Source organism: Somniosus microcephalus, chromosome 6 (assembly GCF_052327205.1).
Source record: "Somniosus microcephalus isolate GS21.2 chromosome 6, FLI_Smic_1.0, whole genome shotgun sequence".
NCBI classification, from domain to species: Eukaryota; Metazoa; Chordata; class Chondrichthyes; order Squaliformes; family Somniosidae; genus Somniosus; species Somniosus microcephalus.
In genome coordinates this window covers 217,133,490-217,154,090 of record NC_140992.1, presented here as the reverse complement: position 1 = coordinate 217,154,090, position 20,601 = coordinate 217,133,490, and the positions used below count along the sequence as shown (strand labels likewise).

At 39.5% G+C, this 20,601-nt stretch overlaps 1 protein-coding gene across 9 annotated transcripts in view; it reads right to left on the bottom strand.

The window, feature by feature from the left end:
* The window catches only part of LOC147116456 (retrovirus-related Pol polyprotein from transposon 17.6), a 614,807-nt gene that overhangs the window by 66,376 nt on the left and 527,830 nt on the right, over nt 1-20,601 (bottom strand). For 8 of the 9 annotated variants that reach the window (XM_085991398.1, XM_085991400.1, XM_085991403.1 and 5 more), the window contains one exon: nt 19,505-19,577. The gene's annotated coding sequence lies outside the window, so the exon portion shown is untranslated. Of the gene's footprint in view, nt 1-7,186; nt 7,250-19,504; nt 19,578-20,601 lie in introns of all 9 variants that reach the window. The other variant, XM_085991401.1, reaches the window with a different exon arrangement.

The following is a 20,601-nucleotide window of genomic DNA, read 5'->3' as shown; positions in this document are numbered from 1 at the left end:
ATTCCTTCATGTGGAATAGATCTGGATCCTCATAATGCTGTTTCTTGGCAATATTGAATAAAGAAGAAATGGCTGCATCAATACTGACTAGTAAGGAAAGTCTACTACTGTGTTACATGAACTAGAGTGCAGGATAGCATAACAGATTGCAACATGAAACAGCATTGAGGAATACATTCTGCACAAGACACACTGTAAAGATTGCTTCTGTTTTTTTAAAACCAGCACATCAGTATTACAATACTGTACATGCAGCATAGTACAGAGGAATAAAAAGTAAATTAGTTGGGGTTTTATATGGCTTCCCTATTTGAAAGGCAGCAAAAGCAGAAGTGGCAGTGATCTGCACCTCACTCCAGATGCAGCTTAACAAGAGAGCACAAGGTAGTGCTTGAGAAGGTGGAGATTGACACTGTTCCAGGTACAGCTGGGCAAACAGTAATGAGTCTCACACCCTTTCAGCATTGTGACATTTTACGCTTGAATGACTGTTTATTTGCATAATTCTAAATTTGTATAATGTATATAAACAAAATAGATAACCTAGGAAATGTTGGGAGGGGTAAATGTTTATTTCCTTGTAACAGATTTGTCTAAATGTTGAACTTATTTATTTTGTGTTAAATCTGTCATTTAGTTCGGTACAAAATATAGTTTTTCTCTTGTTCTCTGCTGCCACTATTTGATGGACTCAGAATGTTCCTCTGTGCTGAAGTGTCTATTATATTTGTGCAACACTGAAGGTGCAAATTCATTTCTAAATGGTCACGAACCACATTAAATAACCTATTATAGGTTAAATCTGTGAGTTAAAGTCTATATCTGTACTCCCAAAATGAAGTCTGTCACCTTAGACCTCCTATATTTACATTTCAACATCAAATTGCTGTTTTTTTAAAAGAATGTTTTTTAAAATACAGGAAATAGCTGAAGATTGAGTCACACAAAATAACTATAAAGCACATCCATTATGGTTTGAAAAAACAAAATGGTTCTAATGTAAGCTGCCTGCTTTTTTTCTCTACCTGGGGCATTCCCTTCATATTATAGTTAAGGAACAGAGGTGAAGCAGAGTAGCAGGTCTGTGCAGGGGCAAGTGCTGGGGAAAGAAAGGTCAAGGACAAGTAAATCCTGCTACCTCTGTTTGAAATAATAAATAAGCTGACTCACCAGAGGGGAATCATTAAAAATAATTTGCACAAGCTTTCTGTTCAGCAAGCTCTTTTGATACAACATTTCCTTCAGTGATTATCACTGCGGACATGTTCCTGCCATATGGATAGGAGCTGGGCTGGGAGGCTTCCCAATACCTGAGTGGTTAATTAAGAGCTGTTGCTGGGCCACAAGAAGCAGGTTTTAAATCCCTCTACACTATCCTACAATGAGTAGCTTTTTGCAGGCTAAGTCACAAGGGACAGTCAGAAGCGCAGGGTAATTATTTGAGATAACATACAGCTGAAGTGGGGGGAATGTGCATTTGAAAAGAGGTGATGGTAGAGAAAAAAAACTCTATAGTAAAAAGGTCAACATTTCTTATTTTTTAGCACACTGTTGACAGTCTGTAATGTCTTTTTGGAATGAAAGACAATGTTACCAGTTTTATGAATATCTCATTTTGAATTCGACTTTGCAATTCTAAGTGTGCGCCTGCCAAACCAATCTGAATAAGCTATTCTTACCTGTCAGAGTATGCTGTTATGACTTTGATCGCCACTGTTGGAAAATAGCAGGGCTTTCTCCAATAATCAGTGAGAAAAAATACATACACAGGGAGTAAAAACCTTGATATATTATGGGCAGATACGTCCTGTCTGTATAACATTTCAGACTTATGTAAGTCAAAAACCTTCAGCACCTTTAGAGGAGAAAAAATTATCACCAAGGGTGATGAGATCTTTTTTCTTAGCAATCCAGACCCTAATTCAATAATATCAGTTCAATGACAAAAGCAGGGCTGTCAATGCAGAAGGAGCTTTGTGGGTTATGGGTTAGAATAAAGGTGGGCAGATGTCTGATAATGAGACTGAGACATGCAGATGCTAATATCACTGTTCAGCAGAGCAGGATTGTCTTTGTTAAGCTGACCCAGGTAGCAGCTGTGGACTGTCAGGTTTTTGGAATGCTGGTTTCTCTTGATTCTCATTTAAGATCAGATTTGTATGCTGTCTGTCAGTGAACTTTTCTCACAGGGAACTGAACCCCAGGGTTATCAGTTTCATTTGGACATAACTAGATGTCAAAAGAAGTTTAAGTTGTTTGAGGAACCACAGTGCGCTCCTCACACTGACTGATGCTCTCATTCCTCAAAGGCCCTCATGCTAATGATTCACCTATAATCTCTGCAGTATTTTAATAACTGATTTGATTTTAAAGTTCAAACAAAGGGAAAGCTTCTATTATGTTCAGCAATTGTGCTAATTCCCTCCACTGCCATGGTGTGGTGCTGTCCTTGTTTGGTGCCAAGTTGTGCCATATTTTATTGGTACTTATGTAATTGCAAATGGCAGTAAGGTACACAATCTATTCTACTATCTTGGAGCTGTGAAATGTTTGTGCCATTACTTGCTATTAATTTTTTTTTAAACATTGTATGGTTTCTCCACTCTTTGTAGTTTGGTTTTGTAATGTATCATTCTGTGACCGAGAAGCAAGGTATCTTTCTCCCAGGGTTTTGGCAACACCACTCTTGAGTTACCTGCTGAAGGGTGTGAAAATGCATCCCAGTTTGATTCATTCTGATTTTCTCTCTCCCTCTGGGAAAGCGGATTGTTTCGACATGACAACTCCCGCACATGGGCTGTCTGAAATCAGGAAACTTGGGGATGTGAGGTAGTGGTAGTGGTGAACCTACACTCAATCAGCAGCACCTTCATGAACTGACCTGCTACACCATGAGCCTGCCAGGTGTGGGAGTCTTATTATTAAGTCCATGGCCTAGAAATTCGTCTCAGGCAGTGGCGCAAAACGGGCGGTATCGGATCGGCTGCCCGTTATACGCAGCACCTAATAGTCAGTTCCATTGACTGGAACTGAATATAACAGGCATATAACGGGCGTCCGATCTGATACCGCTCGTTTTGCACCAGCGACCGAAATGAATTTCTAAGCCCATGTTTTCTGTGAGTTTTAAAACTTGGTGCCGTGGAATTACATGTGAACAACAAATATCCCTCTAGCTGGCAAAAATTCCAAAATGACAGAAGGTTCTTTGCTTACAAGTCAGAGAAGACTCAGGAGAGCATTATAGTCCCAAAGGATCTTCAGAGAGTGAATTTGTATTATTGACTAATCTGACACTTGGTGTTACCATAGATTTAGATTCAATAAGCAGACACTGTATGACCTCTGTGAGGAGTTAAAAGAGAATCTGTAGTGTTAGACTCCCATAAATTATGCCCTCCCAGCTAGTGAAAGTGATTGCTGCTCTTGCCTATGATGTTGGTACTTTTCATGGCCAAACTGGTGGCACCATTGGCATCAAATAATATGGTACTTTTATACTTACCATCTCGCTTCAGGGTCTGATTTTGGAAAAAATATGACCTTCCATATGTGCCCTGTAATGTTTAGGAACATAGGAACAGGAGTAGGCCATTCAGCCCCTTGAATCTGCTCTGCCATTCAGTTAAGATCATGGCTGATCTGTATCTCAATTCCAATTACCTGCCTTAGCTCCATATCCTTTGATACCCTTACCTAACAAAAATCTCTTTCTTGGATGGGAGGGGAGCATTATTTTTTTTTGTTCATTCACAGGATGTGGGGCGTTGCTGGCAAGGCCAGCATTTATTGCCCATCCCTAGTTGCCCTTGAAAAGGTGGTGGTGAGTCCCCTTCTTGAACCGCTGCCTTGTAGGTGGTATAAAGGTTTGGGGGAGTCACAAAGTGAGTCACTCGCTGCAGAATACCCAGCCTCTGACCTGCTCTTGTATCCACAGTATTTGTGTGGCTGGTCCAGTTAACTTTTTCATCAATGCTGACCTCCAGGATGTTGATGGTGGGAGATTAGACGATGGTATTGCCATTGAATGTCAAAGAGGTGTTTAGACTCTCTCTTGTTGGAGATGGTCATTGAAGAGGAGCAGGGAAGGTGCCATGGTCAATAGTTATCCCTCAATCAACATTACTAAAACAGATTAACTGGTCATTTTTCTCATTACTGTTTGTGGGACTTTGCTGTGCACAAAGGTGGCTGCCACATTTCCCTATATTACAATGGAGGAGGCAGCAAGGTTGAATTTGGTGGCATCAGCATACATATGGAAGCTGACCCTATGCTTCCAGATAATGTTGCCAAGAGGAGGTGTGCTGATGATGAAGAAGAGGGGACCAAGGGGTACATTAGAAATAACAACACAAGCAAAAGAGAAGCTATTGGCAGTAATGCCGAGTCAGATAAAAGTGGAACCAGGAGGGATCAATGTCCTGAAGGTATACTGCACAGGAGAGGCATTGGAGAAGAATTGAGTGGTCAATAGTGTCGGAAACAGCAGAGGATTAGGAGAGATAGGAAGCCATGGTCACAAGTGCACAGGATATTGTTTGTGAATTTGACTAGTACAGTCTTGGTAATATAAGCAGAACAGAAGCCAGATTAGAGGGATGCAAATCAGAGAGCATGGTGGAATTTTGTGAAATTGGCTAGCAGTGGCAAAAAGGTTAGAGTTGTTCTGCTTTCCAGGATGATCTTGAAGTAGTAAGCAGTTTTGGCCCAGGAGAAGGAACAGCCGGACAACTTGAGGTGATCCAGCTGAAATCATAAATCTACTTTGTTTTGATGTAGCTCTATTCACAAATTATAATTATTCATCTACTGCTGGTCATAGTGGCAGGAAACTAATAACAAAATGCATACAGTGATGATAGTGTGCACATGTGATGGTACTTTAAAGATGCAGATCAAATTAGGCTCTAAATGATTTGAATTGGGCAATAGTTGGGTATTGGAATTGATTCAGTATCATGGTTTGTGTTCTGAATTCTATTTGACTCTTATAGGTCACACAGCACAAGGGACACATTATACAGAGTAGGATGTATGCTCAAGAGAAGTAGGGAGACTGCTTGGTAGGTCTGAAAGAATATAATTCTCCTGTTTCTTTGACACCCTATGAAAGACCTGACAGAGTTCTCTGTGCCTTTGTATTTGGGACTGTTGTTGCATTCAGGCTGATTTATTTGTTGTTCTGTGTTGGCAAATAAAGTGGGTCTACTTCGGGACAATTGTTGAATGCAAGGAATGGCATCCCATTGGAAACCATGAATGAAGAAGACATTGGACTAAACTTTCACACAAAAGTTTTGTTACTTGGAACATGAGCAGAAACAAACGCACCATTACAAAAACAATTAACATCACTTGAAATCCAGGATGTTTACAGACAAAATTAAACTTGCATAAGAGTTACCCACGCTCATGATGGAAAAATCATAAAATGAAGTAACCACTCACATGGCTCCCTTCAAATTATGTCACAGTACAATTTTAAAAAAATCTTTCTAAGGATTTTCTGCTTCCCCCACAGCCTAGCATTACTCTTAAGACTTCTCTTCCACTGGTTACGAGTGAAGTAAGAAGGAAGCTTTGGTTTACTCCCTGCATTAGCAAGTTCAACTTGACTGCTCGATGAAGGAAGATCCGAATGAGAGCTAATACTCTGGCCTATGGATTCAGCATGCTCTCCTGTGCTTTTTTCATACTTGTAACTGTTCATAGCAGCTTCCTAAATGTCTCATTTTCAGGTCTAGAAACTCCTCTTCAAATGAATCTGATGTCTGAGTGTCTGTGAGTGGGACACACTGAGAGGGAAGAGCTGCTCTTCATCTAATACTTTGCAAGGATCTGATTATCCAATATGTTGATAGACTCATGATTTATGAAGTTGAAAGTTGTGTCTTTACTTTGATGATTTATAATGCCCACATGCCATTTGTAAGCATTTTAGTGAGATGTATGTCTCGTACCACTGATGGATGTATTAGTGCACTCTTACAGAATAGCCTTTTTGCTCCACAGCGCTGTGGCCACACACCAAAATGCAGCATGAAATGTTATAACTATGGTACAAATAGCAATAACAGATTTCTGCTTACAGCTTTTATCAAACATTACATAATATCTGCATGGACTAAACATGACTAAGTAGCGCAGATGATGCAAAATGGAAAACAGTAGGACGTGTAGTTTGTTTTACCAGACCTCATAAACCTCTCTCCCAAGTGACAAGGTCACATGTGTGTTATCAATACCCTGGGAGAAACTGGAGTGTCATGTCCCCAAAAACAAGGTTTACTCAAAAGTTGAACATTGTTCCGACAATGCACCGAAATAATGTGCAATTACCGAATAAGCTTAGCAACTTATTGAGTGAATTTATTAGCGCTCCTGGTTTTTGCGTTTTTTCAATTAGTCTTCTAAATTGTTGGAATTAAATTAAATTGAGTAATATATGTAGGGGGATAACTTCTGCAGGGTTCTCCTGTGCAACTTTAGCAGAGGATTGGTGGAAGCCTCGGAGAATCAGTATAAACAGCCGTTTTTAGCCTTTTCCACTAAAGTTATGGCAGTGGATCAGGAGACCTCCACCACCCTCCCGCTCCACCCCCCCCCCCCCGGCCCCCAATCCCCCATGGAAATTCCAAGAGGTAGTTTTATTGCGCTTGAAGTGTGGAAAGAAATGAAAACCTCTCATTACTGCAAACAGCAGAATGAAAAATATCAAAATACTGATTTATAAATTGTCTACAAAACATTACTTAATTTTGTGGTACTGATTTCAGTAAAAAGCTATTTTTTAGTTCAGTAATACAGTTGAGAGATTCTTTATTTTTGATTGACAGGTGTTAGACCATCAGTTTTGATTGGTAGATTCTGTTCAGAGGAAAAACTATCAACTGACAAATAAGAAAGCTTCTGATTGGCTGAGGTTACTTCATGCATTATAATGTATTTTATACCAGAGACTAAAGTACTAACATTGAAATTTCAGTATTATAAAGTTAATTTCAAGAATGTAAGAACAGTTATACTGAAGAAATGTAAGCTTGCTTATGATCTCATGAAGAAGTTGTTATGATACTAAAGGTTATAAGGGTACAATTTCCACATGGATTCTCTCAATCTCCCGCCATAACTTTGGTGGAAGATCAGTAGAAACCCTGGGGAAATAGTGTAAATGGCTGTTTACGCTGTGTTGCCGAGGCTTCTGCCAATCTTCCACCAAAGTTGCAGCGAGAGATCAGGAGATTCCCTGTGGAAATTTTAAAGAAAATATTAAAAATGTTAATCAATAGTTTCTATTACTACCTTTGTAATAATTACACATTAAACATGAATTTATCCTTTATATTAAGGAGGCTGCAGAAGTCCATTCATGCAGAAATATTCTATTTGACTAAAAATGCACCATAATGACTTATTAAATTCAATGCAATATACAATGGAAAGCTCCAGGAACTTTTACAGGAGTCAGTGTGCCATGTTAGATGACTGTGATAATATAAATTGCATTTGTATTTGCCATTTTGGATGCTGCCACTTCTGCAGGTACCTCCATGCTGCTGGAGGTAATCACTTCTGATTTTAAAGTTCAATGTGAACTGGCTACTGGAAATCAGAAAGTAATTCTCTCAAACACAGAAACAATAAAGGTTCCAATACTGAGGGCTGCATAAACAGCATTGCAATAATACCCATGTGGGTTTTCTTTCTTTTTTTTTGCTTTGAATATCACTACAAACAGACAATCTAATACATCATCCCTAGCCTTTAGCAGTAAAATTACCCTTCGAAAAGAATGTGCTACAGTATACAATCAAGCGACATAGTGTTGGAGCTCACAGGTTTTGGTGATAGAGAATGCGAAACATGCTATTATTCTACGATAGAATATGACAATGATATCTGCAATCTACACCCTAAATTTAAGCAAAGTGCAATAACAGACATTTAAGTTTGTGGTTTTAGTTGTGTAAGTTGCCACAGTAAAGAAAAGTGTTTAAGAAATCAATGAATTGCAAACTATTAGGAAAATGTTCGATTCATGTTGTGAAATGAATATGTAACCTGAAGCACGATTAAATGAAGGTGGAGGAACAATAGATTTCTTCACTTGCTTGTAATATCATACATCACCAGACTTACTGGCAGTGGCTCAGTGGCAAGGATCCATAACAAGTCCAGTTTAAGTAAGGCTCCTTAAATGGATGTTAGGTGCATGTCTGTATATACTACCTATGTGTTTGTAGACCAGTTCTTGTTAACAGCATATCCAGTTAAGCAGATGACTAAAATTGCCAGAAGTTGTGAATATTTTCACTGAAATGATTTGATCAGATTTTATTGAATATGCATATTTTTTAATGTGGTGATTTTTAAGTGGATCATCCTTGTTCCTGTTTTCTTTCAAGATTGGGGCTGTTGCATCATTGAATGCACTTCATAATTAAGTCACACTTAAAAGAACTGCTGAACTCAGCTGGTTAAGAATGAACAACTGAGCCAAACAGACCAGGAGGCTCCAGTTTTGATCTTCAGTCTATGATGATCTCAGCCAGGGCAGTGATGGGGCACTATAATTGGCCACAATATGCCTGGGTTAGAGAGAAGAGAAAATTCAGTCAGGGTTCCAGCTGCTGATTGCTATCCAGGTAACCCTGCTGGAAGAGCATGTTTGTGGATGTCAGGTGAGAACAGGATTGGGTTTTCTGTGATTCCCAGTGAGGTCAAATAGCTGCCAAAACGCAGTTTCGGGGCTTACATATGAAGAATAATGACGCGTCTCGGTGTTGGTGAAAGCTTACCCTCAGCAAAGAGTTAACTAACGTAATCAGGAGAGGAGGGGGAGAGTAGAGATAACTGGTTGAAGGTGGAGGGAAGAAAAGAATTGCTTAAAGTAGAAAACATCTGGAGAGAAAACAGGGAGTAGGACAGATAAGCCAATGGTGGTACTGTTTGTAACAGAATTGATAAGAAGGAGCATCATTCACAGATATCACTAACTGATGGGCTTTCCCAGGTTGCTTTACTGTAACATAGATGTTTAAGCAGTACTGACTTACTACTAGATATCACTGGTGGCCTTATAAAAATTTGTATAGGCAACTGCTGGCACTTGAAGGGAACCGAATCCCTTGATATTGGTTGAACTTTTATCAATACAGATACCCACAGTTCTCCACTCTGTAGCTTTGCCAATGCATGGCATTTATCAATTTCATTGGGAGAATTCCAACTACACTTTATTGCTGGGCCACCAACAGTAGGTCCAGCAATGTGCAATATACAAACAAACATTTATATCTAAACCATATATCAAGTTAGGCAAAAATTTATTAACAGAAATGCAACATCATCTTCACTACTTTTCATTTTCTTGTTATCTCAAACATTTGAAGAGGACTAATTTGCAGGGTTATGGGGGAAAAAGCTGGGGTGTGGGACTAAATAGGACAGCTCTTTCAAAGAGCCGGCACAGGCACGACAGGCCGAATGGCCTCCTTCTGTGCTGTAAGATTCTATGGTTCTATCATCACTCTCGGGCCGATTTTAACTCCTGGAGGGAAGTGGGGGGGTGATGGAAAACCCGCATGGGAGTGTGAGTCAGAGGCCCGACAGATTTTAAATGCTACCAATCAGTTATTTCCGGCAGAAAGCGGCAGCTGGCCGGCAGAAGAGGGCTAAGCTCGGGACAGACGGTGTTGTTGGGCTTAATAGGACAACTGCCCCTTTAAAAAGTAGGAGGGGGTGGAGGAAGGGAACCTAGGGTGCCGGGTAGAAGATTCACTATGGAAGCAGGCTACTGGCCTTGAAAGGGAGTCTTCTGTTTTTGTTGAAAAACAACAAAATTGATGATTTTATAAAGAGACAAAATAGATTCATTAATTTGAGCCACAGCATAAAGCATCTGGATTGTGAAATGCAATGCAAATCTGGGCCCAACTGTTCAGCCTCATCTTCTGGGGTTGTTCCATAATCGAGCCATAAGCAGTTAATGTGAGCAATTTTGTATGTATTGCTCAGCCATCCTTAATATAGAGAAGCAACTGCCTCTTCATGATAAGGGTAATTTTCTGTTAAGTGTTTCGTTTTCCAGTCCATATCCCCTTTCTCACCACTGCAAATGCTAATCTGTTAATTGCTCATCTATCCTCTAGTCTAGACAGTGTACATATCCTATTGTATCCAGTCTTAAACCAGCAATATAAATTCATTTTTGCTTTTCAGTACGCTTCTTTAAGTGTTTTAAAAAAACTGTGAGGAATCAGTAGTATAATAGCACACTGTAACAGAAAAAATCATCAGCTCCAAAAGGCAGCCTGTGCTGATATGTGATACATTCTTCTCACTGATCACAATCGTACTAGTGCTAGCGATTAGTCTGATTACTATCAAATGGTAAATAAATAATACTGCCAAACCTGCAATTTCCCCAATTGCTAATCGCCAATAGTACAGAGCTATTGCTGTGTTTTGTAAGTACAGGTGGCTTCTGAGAAGGTGGCACAGCTGACTTTGCCATCTCTTTTCCACTTTTCTGATCTGTGTTGTGAGTGGCGAAAAAGTCAGCGGGAAGTCTGCCTCATCGCCACTACCAACATAGAAACATAGACATAAAAGATAGGAGCAGGAGTAGGCCATTCGGCCCCTCGAGCCTGTTTCGCCATTCAATGCAATCATGGCTGATCATCCAAATTCAGTACACTGTCCCTGCTTTCTCCCCATAACCCTTGATCCCCTTAGTCTTAAAAAATATATCTAACTCCTTCTTGAATATATTTAATGAATTGGCCTCAACTGCCTTCTGTGGTAGAGAATTCCACAGGTTCACCACTCTCTCTGGGTGAAGAAATTCCTCCTCATCTCAGTCCTAAATGGCTTACCCCTTATCCTTAGACTGTGACCCCTGGTTCTGGACTCCCTGACCATCGGGAACATCCTTCCTGCATCTAGTCTGTCCAGTCCTGTCAGAATTTTATAAGTTTCAATGAGATCCCCTCTCACTCTTCTAAACTCCAGCGAGTATAAGCCCAATTGACCCAATCTCTCCTCATATGTCATTCCTGCCATCCCAGGTATCAGCCTGGTGAATCTTCGCTGAACTCCCTCCATGGCAAGAACATCCTTCCTCAGATAAGGCGACCAAAACTGCACACAATACTCAAGATGTGGTCTCACCAAGGCCCTGTACAACTGCAGCAAGACATCCTTGTTCCTGTACTCAAACCCTCTCACTACGAAGGCCAACATACCATTTGCCTTCTTAACCGGCTGCTGCACCTGCATGCTTACCTTCAGCGACTGGTGCACAAGGACACCCAGGTCTCGTTACACTATGCATGACCCATGACCCCAGACAGTTGCCCTGCTGAAACCGACGGGAAGTGGAATGTTGGGTGGCAGGAGGCTGACCAAAGGAACAAAACTTGGTACACTGATCGGGGGCTGGGGGGCTGGAGCCCAGGGCAGGGGAGCCCTAAACTATCCTTGTGGTTCCCAGAGCAACATTTTTACTCTTACTGGCTTCCCAAAGAAAGGAAAGAAAAATTTCAAAATTACCTGTTTTCTTCCAGCCCTTTCTCTTCTTCCCGTTAGATTTATCTGGAAGAAAAGCCACAAGGGCTTCCCCACTCATGTCACTGGTTAAAATAGCAGTCTGACGCCGATGATGTCATCGGAGCCGGATCTGCATATTTAAAGATGGAACCCGCTGGTTTCTGCCGGGCGTCCTTTCCACCTGCTCAGAAGAATAGGTTAAAATAGAAGACCGCAGTAAGGGAGCGGGAGGTCAGCATGTAAGTCTCCCGGGTAATGTTAACTGCCCCTCTGCCTGGTTTTCCACCAGGTTATAATTGCTCATTGGTGTCGTGTATGTACCTTTAAGGGGAGAACTACTTTTACAGCTCCTGTATACTGTAGTACCGGCAGTGACCACACCTGTATATAAACCCTGAGTAGGGATCTGTACATTAGTTTTAGAGTAACCCTCATCCAGTAAATACCTGTTGAATTGTTCCTGCAGTCTGAGTGTCTAGTTATTGAAGGACACACTACATCAAAAATACACGGATCTAACAATTGGGTGTCAATTAAAAGCAGGAATCCTGTCTGATTTTTCCCTTCCTAGCCCGAGGTATTGAGGACAACTATCGTCCTGACTGAGATCAATACACATAGCAAGGATTGGGGAACTTCATGGTCTGCATGGCGCAGTTGCACACTGGCAGTGCGCTTAGCAAATGAGCCATCAAGGCAGCTAAATATATTAAATGAGGGACATTATCTCTCACTACTACCAGTAATGGTTTCCATCCCAAGAAATGTCTGCTCAGCGAATGCTTGATATTTTTTAATGTAGTCTATAAAAGGAGTGTTCAATTTTTTACAAGTAGTGAAAAGTTTCTGCTCATGCATGATCACTTGCCAGAGACAGAATCACTCCCTCATAACAACAGTTTGATTAGCACGTATTGGGGTACTGGTGAAAGAGGGAAGCAACTCACGCCAATTACAGCCAATAATCCGTTGTCTTGTGACATTAAGACTGAAAGATTTTTTTGCCTTATTGGCTGTTCTTACTGGGTGTACACGACCATAAAAAAATCATGCAGTAATAGAGACTTGTTTATATCGCCATTTGCAGAGCTGATAATTGCACAAAATTTGCTGTCACAACACAATGTTTAACTAAAATTATCTGAGGATAACTTAATGTGCCCGTGCTGTCAAAAGTGTCAGCTTTCCAATAACAACTGCCTGACATAAACGGTTAAGGAAATAGCACAATTACTGAAATATCCTAGAGGAATAGCATACATTTTCATGAGTGTCTCTGCATGACAGTGAGTGCTGAAGCAGGCAGCCTTTCACTGCCAGTCGAGTTGGCAAAAAACAAGCTCTCTTCCCTGAAAGACAATTAGAATCAATTAAATTAATTAAATGGAGTTCTACATGGTTAAAACATGGGCAGAGGTTCAGAACATTGGCATTTAGAATTATAACAATCTTGTGGCTGGCAAAATGTGTCATGACGCTGCACTCAGGTCAAGTGTGCATAACTTTTCCTCAAATGGTTCCTTTTGTCAGGGTGTTCAACATTTGTTGTTCAGACTGAATTGTCTCATGAATTTCTGACCAGAAAATACCGTATCGAACGGTATATTGATTGCTATTTGCAGTTCAATGTGCAAAATATTTTCTTTCAAAAAGAAAATGGCTTACGTATAGACATCTCAGTCTGTCACTTTTTAAAAAAACTATACAGATACTGCAAAATCTGAATAACTGAAAAGTAAATCTTTAATGCCTTTTGGAAACCATCCAGATGTATTTGCGCATGTTATACGACGTTAAAATTAGCCCAACCAATTGTATCTGTTTGTTTCTGAAATGTAGCCCGCAGCGTGGCATAGCTGATCAAACTTTTAGTCACAATTATTGTACCATTACTAATCCTTTTACTTCTTACTGTGCCTCTGCATCTTTCAATTACAGATTTTACCATTGGAAAAGTGCTGGCAATATAAATTGTAAATACTGCATAAAGATTAAACGGAAACAGTCAGGCTTGTTCATTTGTTGACTAACTATCAGAGAACTATGTGGAATTCAGCAAATGGGCATCTTAATAGCCACACAAATAAAATTCAGCTAAACTTAATGTTTTTATGATGACAGAGCACCGATTTTCATCAGAAACAATCTATTATACTTATCAATGTCATTCAGAAAAACATTTTAAAAATCACTGAAATATACTCCTTAAGGCTGTATCTTCAACTTCTTCATTCCAAAATTCTACAGTCCTTGCCCTTTAGCAAACTGACGTATTTCTTGTGCCATGAATTTTTCAAAGGCATATCTATCATGATGCAATTTTCTCCCCTCTTCATTTACTTTTAAAGGGTTAAACAGGCTATTTATTTGGCTGTCAAGTTTCCGCATCCCGAGTTTTCAAAACGTCTAGTCTAGTTTTGTTCAGTATCGACACTTGTCTGCATGGTCTGTTGTTGTTAGCATCGTGTAATATCCATGACAATCGTGTTGTGGCTTTCAGCGCTCTGTAGTGCTAAATCTAAGAGGCCATTTCTAGCCCGTAAAGGGCTTTATTTATGTGTATTTGAAAGAGTCTGGTGAAGGGCTCTCTTCTTAAAATCCTCTTCAGCAGGTCATCGTATTTTCAAAAGGCTTTAAATGAAGAGGCAGTGATCAGTACTTCCATCACGTTCTAATAGACTGACATGGGCATTTGGGTTTGAAAGAGGGGGGATAAAAAATTGACGCAGATTTGCCCTAAATTGGCCTGACGCACAAAGCAATGAGTGCAATTGACTGGCAAGCTAACCCCTCACACCCCTTCACTTCTAACCGCTGCTGCACAATAAGAAAGCCGTGGGAAGCTGCTTGGGAGCACAGCGTATCCATTTTCATGGCCCATATGGAAATTTTGTTTTGTGTACAGAGAAAGTGTCTGATAACAGTGACCTTAACTGCCATATGTGTTCAGTGAATAGTAAACAGAGCAAAGCAGTCCGGCTCTCTGACCCTTAGCATATGGGCATCTATTCCGGAGGAGGGCTTTTCACAACACATCCGCTTTCACTGCCATCTTGCCTAGTGCCTGGGGGATTTCACTAGATTTGTTAATGAATTGCTCTATTGACTCATATCTGAGCTTGCCTCATTAGAGTTGAAGAACAAAATTTTTATCTATGTTTCCTTGAAGGAGACCAGAATGCCTCTCTTTGTCAGGAGGTGTTAAATCCTGAGAGCCGTCATCTGCTGCTGAGCTGATTTATTTTGTCAGTTTAAGAATGTTCTCTGGTGTTCATTGATGCTGAAGCCCGGCCTCTTCAGATCAACCTTTTTTCACAAGTATAAAAAAAAAGTTTTTAAAGCCAGTGTCTGGTTTACAAATAGTTGAACACGATGTCACCCTGGCGATGGCTGTTTTCACTGTGCCAAGCGCAAGTGCATACAGCAGGTCTCCATAGCACATAACCACCTGTCATGAAATGCTTTTTATGTGGTCGCAACACAAGTACAACCTTGCACCATTCATCTTCCCCACCCCCTATCACTCAGGAAACATAGTACATTTTGGTTTGTTAGCTTTAATACACAGCGTTTGCAAACAGACTGTGGAAAAAAAAACTCTCCAGCTGCATGCCAAACATCCAGGCACTGAAACTCTTGGCACCAGATCACTGAGTGAAAGATTTGGAAACTCATTTAACTAAATGCGTATCAGAAATGCAAGATCTAACCTGCTTTAATGTGCTACTCACAGTGTAGAATAACAGACACCTGACGCTGTGTTACAAGGTTGCAACATAATTGAGGGGTTCACATGATGTCATAAATTGTAAGAATTAAGTTTGAGTGATTAATACAGACATTGGAAGCTTGAAACTTTGTTCCAGTCTTGTAATGCGTTATCAGGGATCGCTTGATTTAATTAATACATGCAATTATAATCCTTATTATATGAGTTTTAAAAGTGGTGCAAAATTCAGCTACATCAGTGCGCTGTGGTAGTTAGCTTGCTGTGCTGCTGTTGCCGTGCAGGTCGTATCTCCCCACATTTTCGGTATTGTATTTCTGTTTTCATGGTTCAAAGTTATGCAGAGGAACAATCAAGTTCTGAGATTCTTCATTTGACTGCAGCAGCTTTCACTTTGTGGAACTGCACAAGTATACATTTTTTAAAGTAAAAATTTACACCAGCATGTTAGAATGATGAAAGCAAAAAGTAAACGAACATTTTGATAAAAGCAGACTGGTTGAATGGTACCTTGTGGCAGTTATTATGGGGTTATAAAGTTAATTTTTTAATGTAATATAGAATAAAGTCTTGTACAAAGTAACATAAATGGGAGTAGAAAAGTGTTGATTATTATAAGTATTGAATAATGACTTGACTGCTTAACCTGTGATTTATCATGGTGGCTCACTAGTTGGGTAGTTAAGGTATTCACTGCCCTCGGAAGAAAAAAAAGTAATTTTTAATCAGTGTGCTTGGATTTGTGCAGATGGAGTGGGACCCTGTACCTCTCAGTGACACAGCTCAACATTCAGCAGTTACTATTATTTACTGCAGGCTCAGATACTGTGTTATTCAATCAATCTCTGGTGAATTGCTCCTCGAGCTCAGCCAATGCCATTCTTGAGCCGGCTGTGAAGAGATGCTCAAGAGTGACACAGCATGACTTATCCTCTGAATTTCCTTCTTTATCTGTGGGGTAAAAATATGCCCAGCACTTGGCTCCTTCCCAGACACTCTGCTGGCTACCATCTATTTTTTCCTCTACATCCTGAAAGCCCTTACTGTTCGAGGGTATGGTTTCACATGCATGAACAACTTTCCAATACCTCATTCAAATGGCCATTTTTAAAATATGAGCCAAGCCTGTGAGTTTGGGCAGACTATTCAACTATAGGGGCACCACAACCATGCCTAACCTTCTCCTCATCCAATAAGCACATCTGCACACATTCCAGCAGTGGTCACTGAATTGAGGTTAGGAGTGGGTATATTGGTTGATTATTTTTTCCTCCCTAGCCAAGGACACATTGAGGCCCCATTGTCAGCCTGTCTACAATTGGGTAATTCAGCATGGACTAGGGCTGAATCTGGACACGTCCTAGACCATATGGCTCAACCCCACACTAAATAGTACATTTAGTAATGGAGCCGACAGATGAGGCAAAAATGAATACTATTGGGCGCCTTTCAAAAAAAGGGGTGGAAATTGGAGCTAAGAAAGAAAAAATGAATATTAAACATAAAGAACAGCTGTGATTTTAAGGCACTAATTCAATCTTACAATCTGTGATATCATCGGAACCACTCAATTCAATTACTAGCATGTAACTCACTGCCGGCCATCTATTACTCTTTATTAATATATACAGTTTTCCATTTTGCTGTTCATTTTAATTCCTTTTGTTGCTGCCACTAAGTTTTGTAGCTTAAATTTGGAATGTCTGCAGCTTCCACCATAGTTTATCATTCAGATCGGAATTACCTGTAGCTCTGCAGTTATTGTAAATACTTGGCAGTGGAATACCATCACACGGCAGGAAGAGAGGGCAAGGCAGAAATGTGTCTTTGGCACAAGACTATTTTATGTCTTGTATATACTGTACGAGAAGAATGCAATGTGCTTCAATTGTTCTTTTGCTCATGTAAATGGCCAGCAGTAGCTCTCATTAACCATGGCCCTTCCTACTCTTGAAAGAACAGTCATGTTCCATCTCCATTACTGCTGTGAATTGCCAGATTTATTCCATATACTTGAGGTCAGCATTTCTGCATGTTACAAAAAACTAAAGCAGCGTCCGTAGCTTTACCAATGATAATGTTTTGCGTTTTAAATTTTAGAAATATTGAACTTCTCAGTGTCTTTCTTGTATGATGCATGGTAGCTATAAAAACAATGTATAACATTTGCGGAATTTCTGTAATTATTTGCACTTAACTATTTATTCAAGAAATGGATGGAGGAACAATAAGCAGTAGGACCCGTGGCTGAACATGTAATATGAATAGCAGGTTAGATAAATATTAGGACATCAAAATATTAGATGGTAATATTAAGTAACAGTTACTCAAATAAGATTCGTTCTTCTGTTACTATTTCAACATAGAAAATTTGAACTCCAATGTGAAATCTTCATTTGAGCTACACAAAAGTACATTTAGAATTTGGGATTATACTACAATGAGTATTACACAACTAGCAACTTACTAATATACATTCTATATCCTATACACTGTTTATGTATGTTCACAATGGTAGAGAGTAAATAGGGCCCTGGCTGAATACTGGATTGCGCCTTTGATCACATCTGCTGTATAATGGTGTTCTCACTCACATGGCATCATACACCTCTACTCTTCTTCCACACTTATGTGAGTGGATATAAAGTTACTGTTATCTGTGGCGGTGTAAATGCAGGAGAATTCAGATTGGTTCCTGGTATGGGTGGACCAAACTAACAGGCTACCATGGAGACACAGAAATGGAAACCTTGCAAATGTGTGCCCACATGCCAGATTGTTCCAATTTCAGATGACTGGTCTTGGTTAGGGCAGTTCTATTTTTGTCTTTTTCTCTCAATACTCTTCTTCTTTAAAAAAAAACACAGCTACATATGTCTTGTATTTTATTATCATGGATTTCACAATCATTATTATAACTAACAGCAGTAACACAATTTGTGAACAGGCTGTGCGATGATCCCTGGGGAAATATGCTGGATGTAAAATGCGGATAAAGATCACTTTGACGCCTGCATTGTAAAAAAAAGATGTGCAAATTTGTTTCCTGAAATTTTGCCAGCACTAACTGAGCCCAGTGGCTCCGAAAAGTGGTTGATGCTGATTATATTTTACAGGTTAAAGTTCAGTTGTATTTTCCTTATAAACTTTGTGGCATTAACATCAGTTTCAGGTTTCTATGCAGTGTCTATGACGTAAATAAAACACAAACAGCGAAAAAAATCTGGGTGGTTTCTCCTCCCTTGGGAGCTACTGCAATCTCAATGGGAGGATGCATAAGGAAAGACCTAGTAATCTCCGCCCAAAGGCAAACAGACTCTGTACAAAATTGGTGGAAGCCGATGGGTGTTCACACCAGATATTTCACAGAATTTTTATGTGACAAGACAACGATTGTTATTTTTCCCTTTCACTTCTTTTTTTATTTTACCATCTGTGAGACTCCTGACTTCCAGTTGACCTTGAACCTGTGTTTTTATAGTGGCCATTTCATTCATACGGCTAGCCTACTGCGGTTTATTCTGCAGGGCCTTTTCTGCTTGCTCCCTCTTGAGCTTTCAGGGCATTGAAAACTTGGCAGAAAAAAACTTTTAGTCTGATGCACAGCAAAGCTGTAAATAACAATAGCAAGGTCTGGCTAATTAAGGGAAAATTAGTTCTGCTTACAGGGGAGGCTACATCCTCGAAAAAGCTGCTATGCTTCAAGAGACTGGGCAAATCAACATCTTAATGAACAGTCATCTATGCTGTATTAGCCTATCTCAGCCAATCTGAAGTGCACCACTAAAATTTGTGAAACAAATTAGGAAAACATTCGATCACAAATATTTAGCTGTAGTATAAGCAATTATCTGATGATGCTCAGACTGCTTGCTCTTTCTGTCCCTTTCTTCCCCCTCGGGGTCCCTGTCTTTGTTAGCTTGCCATGTTGATGTTTCTCAGCTAGTTTTAACTGGTTTTCAATTTATCCCCTGCTTCCACGTCAAATCCTTGGTCTCGCTCACTTTCATTTTAAGCATCTCTGCTAATAAGGGCAGCAGAGATGTTTTGTTTTTCTGTCAATGCAATTTTGTTATACTTTACTACTTTCAAGCCTAGACAGTCCCTGTTTAGCACTTCAAATATGTGTTAAATTGAGATTATGGAAATAGCAGACCTCACTGGTCTGGGAGGAAAGTGTTTCATAAAGAAACAAGGGTATTAAAAGAGTTGCCAGTCACTTACTGTATGTGTTGATCAGCAGCTGAATGATGTGTCGGTGGCCATGAAGGGCTGCTATATGCAACGGTGTATAGCCCTAGGATTTGAACAGAAGACAACAAATTGTAAAGCAGCAAATGCAAATTGCACAATTAGTTGACTACAGAAGTAGAATTGTAATATGCACAGACAAAAGCATTGTATCAAAAGTCTTACATGTGTTACTATTTAAGCTGCAATTGGGATAGTATACATTTTAAAAGATGTACTAAAAATAATACAAAAAATGGTTACATTTCACTTCGGTAAAATATCTGTTTTTACTGATTTTTAACAAATGAGGGGATATTAAAGTTTTTGTCCACTTGCATATTTCAAATAATATTGAGTCGATCAAGATGTAACGTTGAGCCAATCAGGACTATTTGCAAAGTGAATGGGTCAAGGTTGACTAAAAAATAAATATGGATGGTTGCTGAGGAAAAAATGTAAATTACAAATACCATCAAGGTCAACTGTAAGAACAAATCTACACAATGCTCATTGCCGTGTTTCTAATTTAATGTACAATTCTAATGAATAACATTTTTGAAAATGCTGAGAAAAACCCTCATTAAACAATTAGATCAACTACAACGGCCTTTTCAGCTCCAGATAACTGCATTCCCAATCGAAGAATGATTCAAATTTATGCACAGAATTCCAGTGTATTAAATCATGTCCCATTCACTCTAAGTATATTGAATATCTAATTCAAGCCTAAATCTTAAATACAAAAATCCTGCTGCCAGTATTAAATTCTTCTCAAATGCTTAGCACATCAAATCCAGTCGTTTCACTGCCAAATTAAAAGTCATATGACGTTTTGGTGAAATTATGCATCTTTTTCCCAAGAATTTATTGTTTATGTTTAAATTGAATTACTGAATTAATGATTCAATGGGCTGAGGTACAATATTTAAACATTAGATGGTTTTAGGTGGCATTCACAGAAATCCTGTCTAAGGATGACAGTTCTTAACAAATATCTTATAGGTTTATCGAAATTCAGCCATATTCCAACAAATCCCTGTATTACATCATGTGCGGTTATTGTTTTCGTATCTTCAAACACTTCCCTT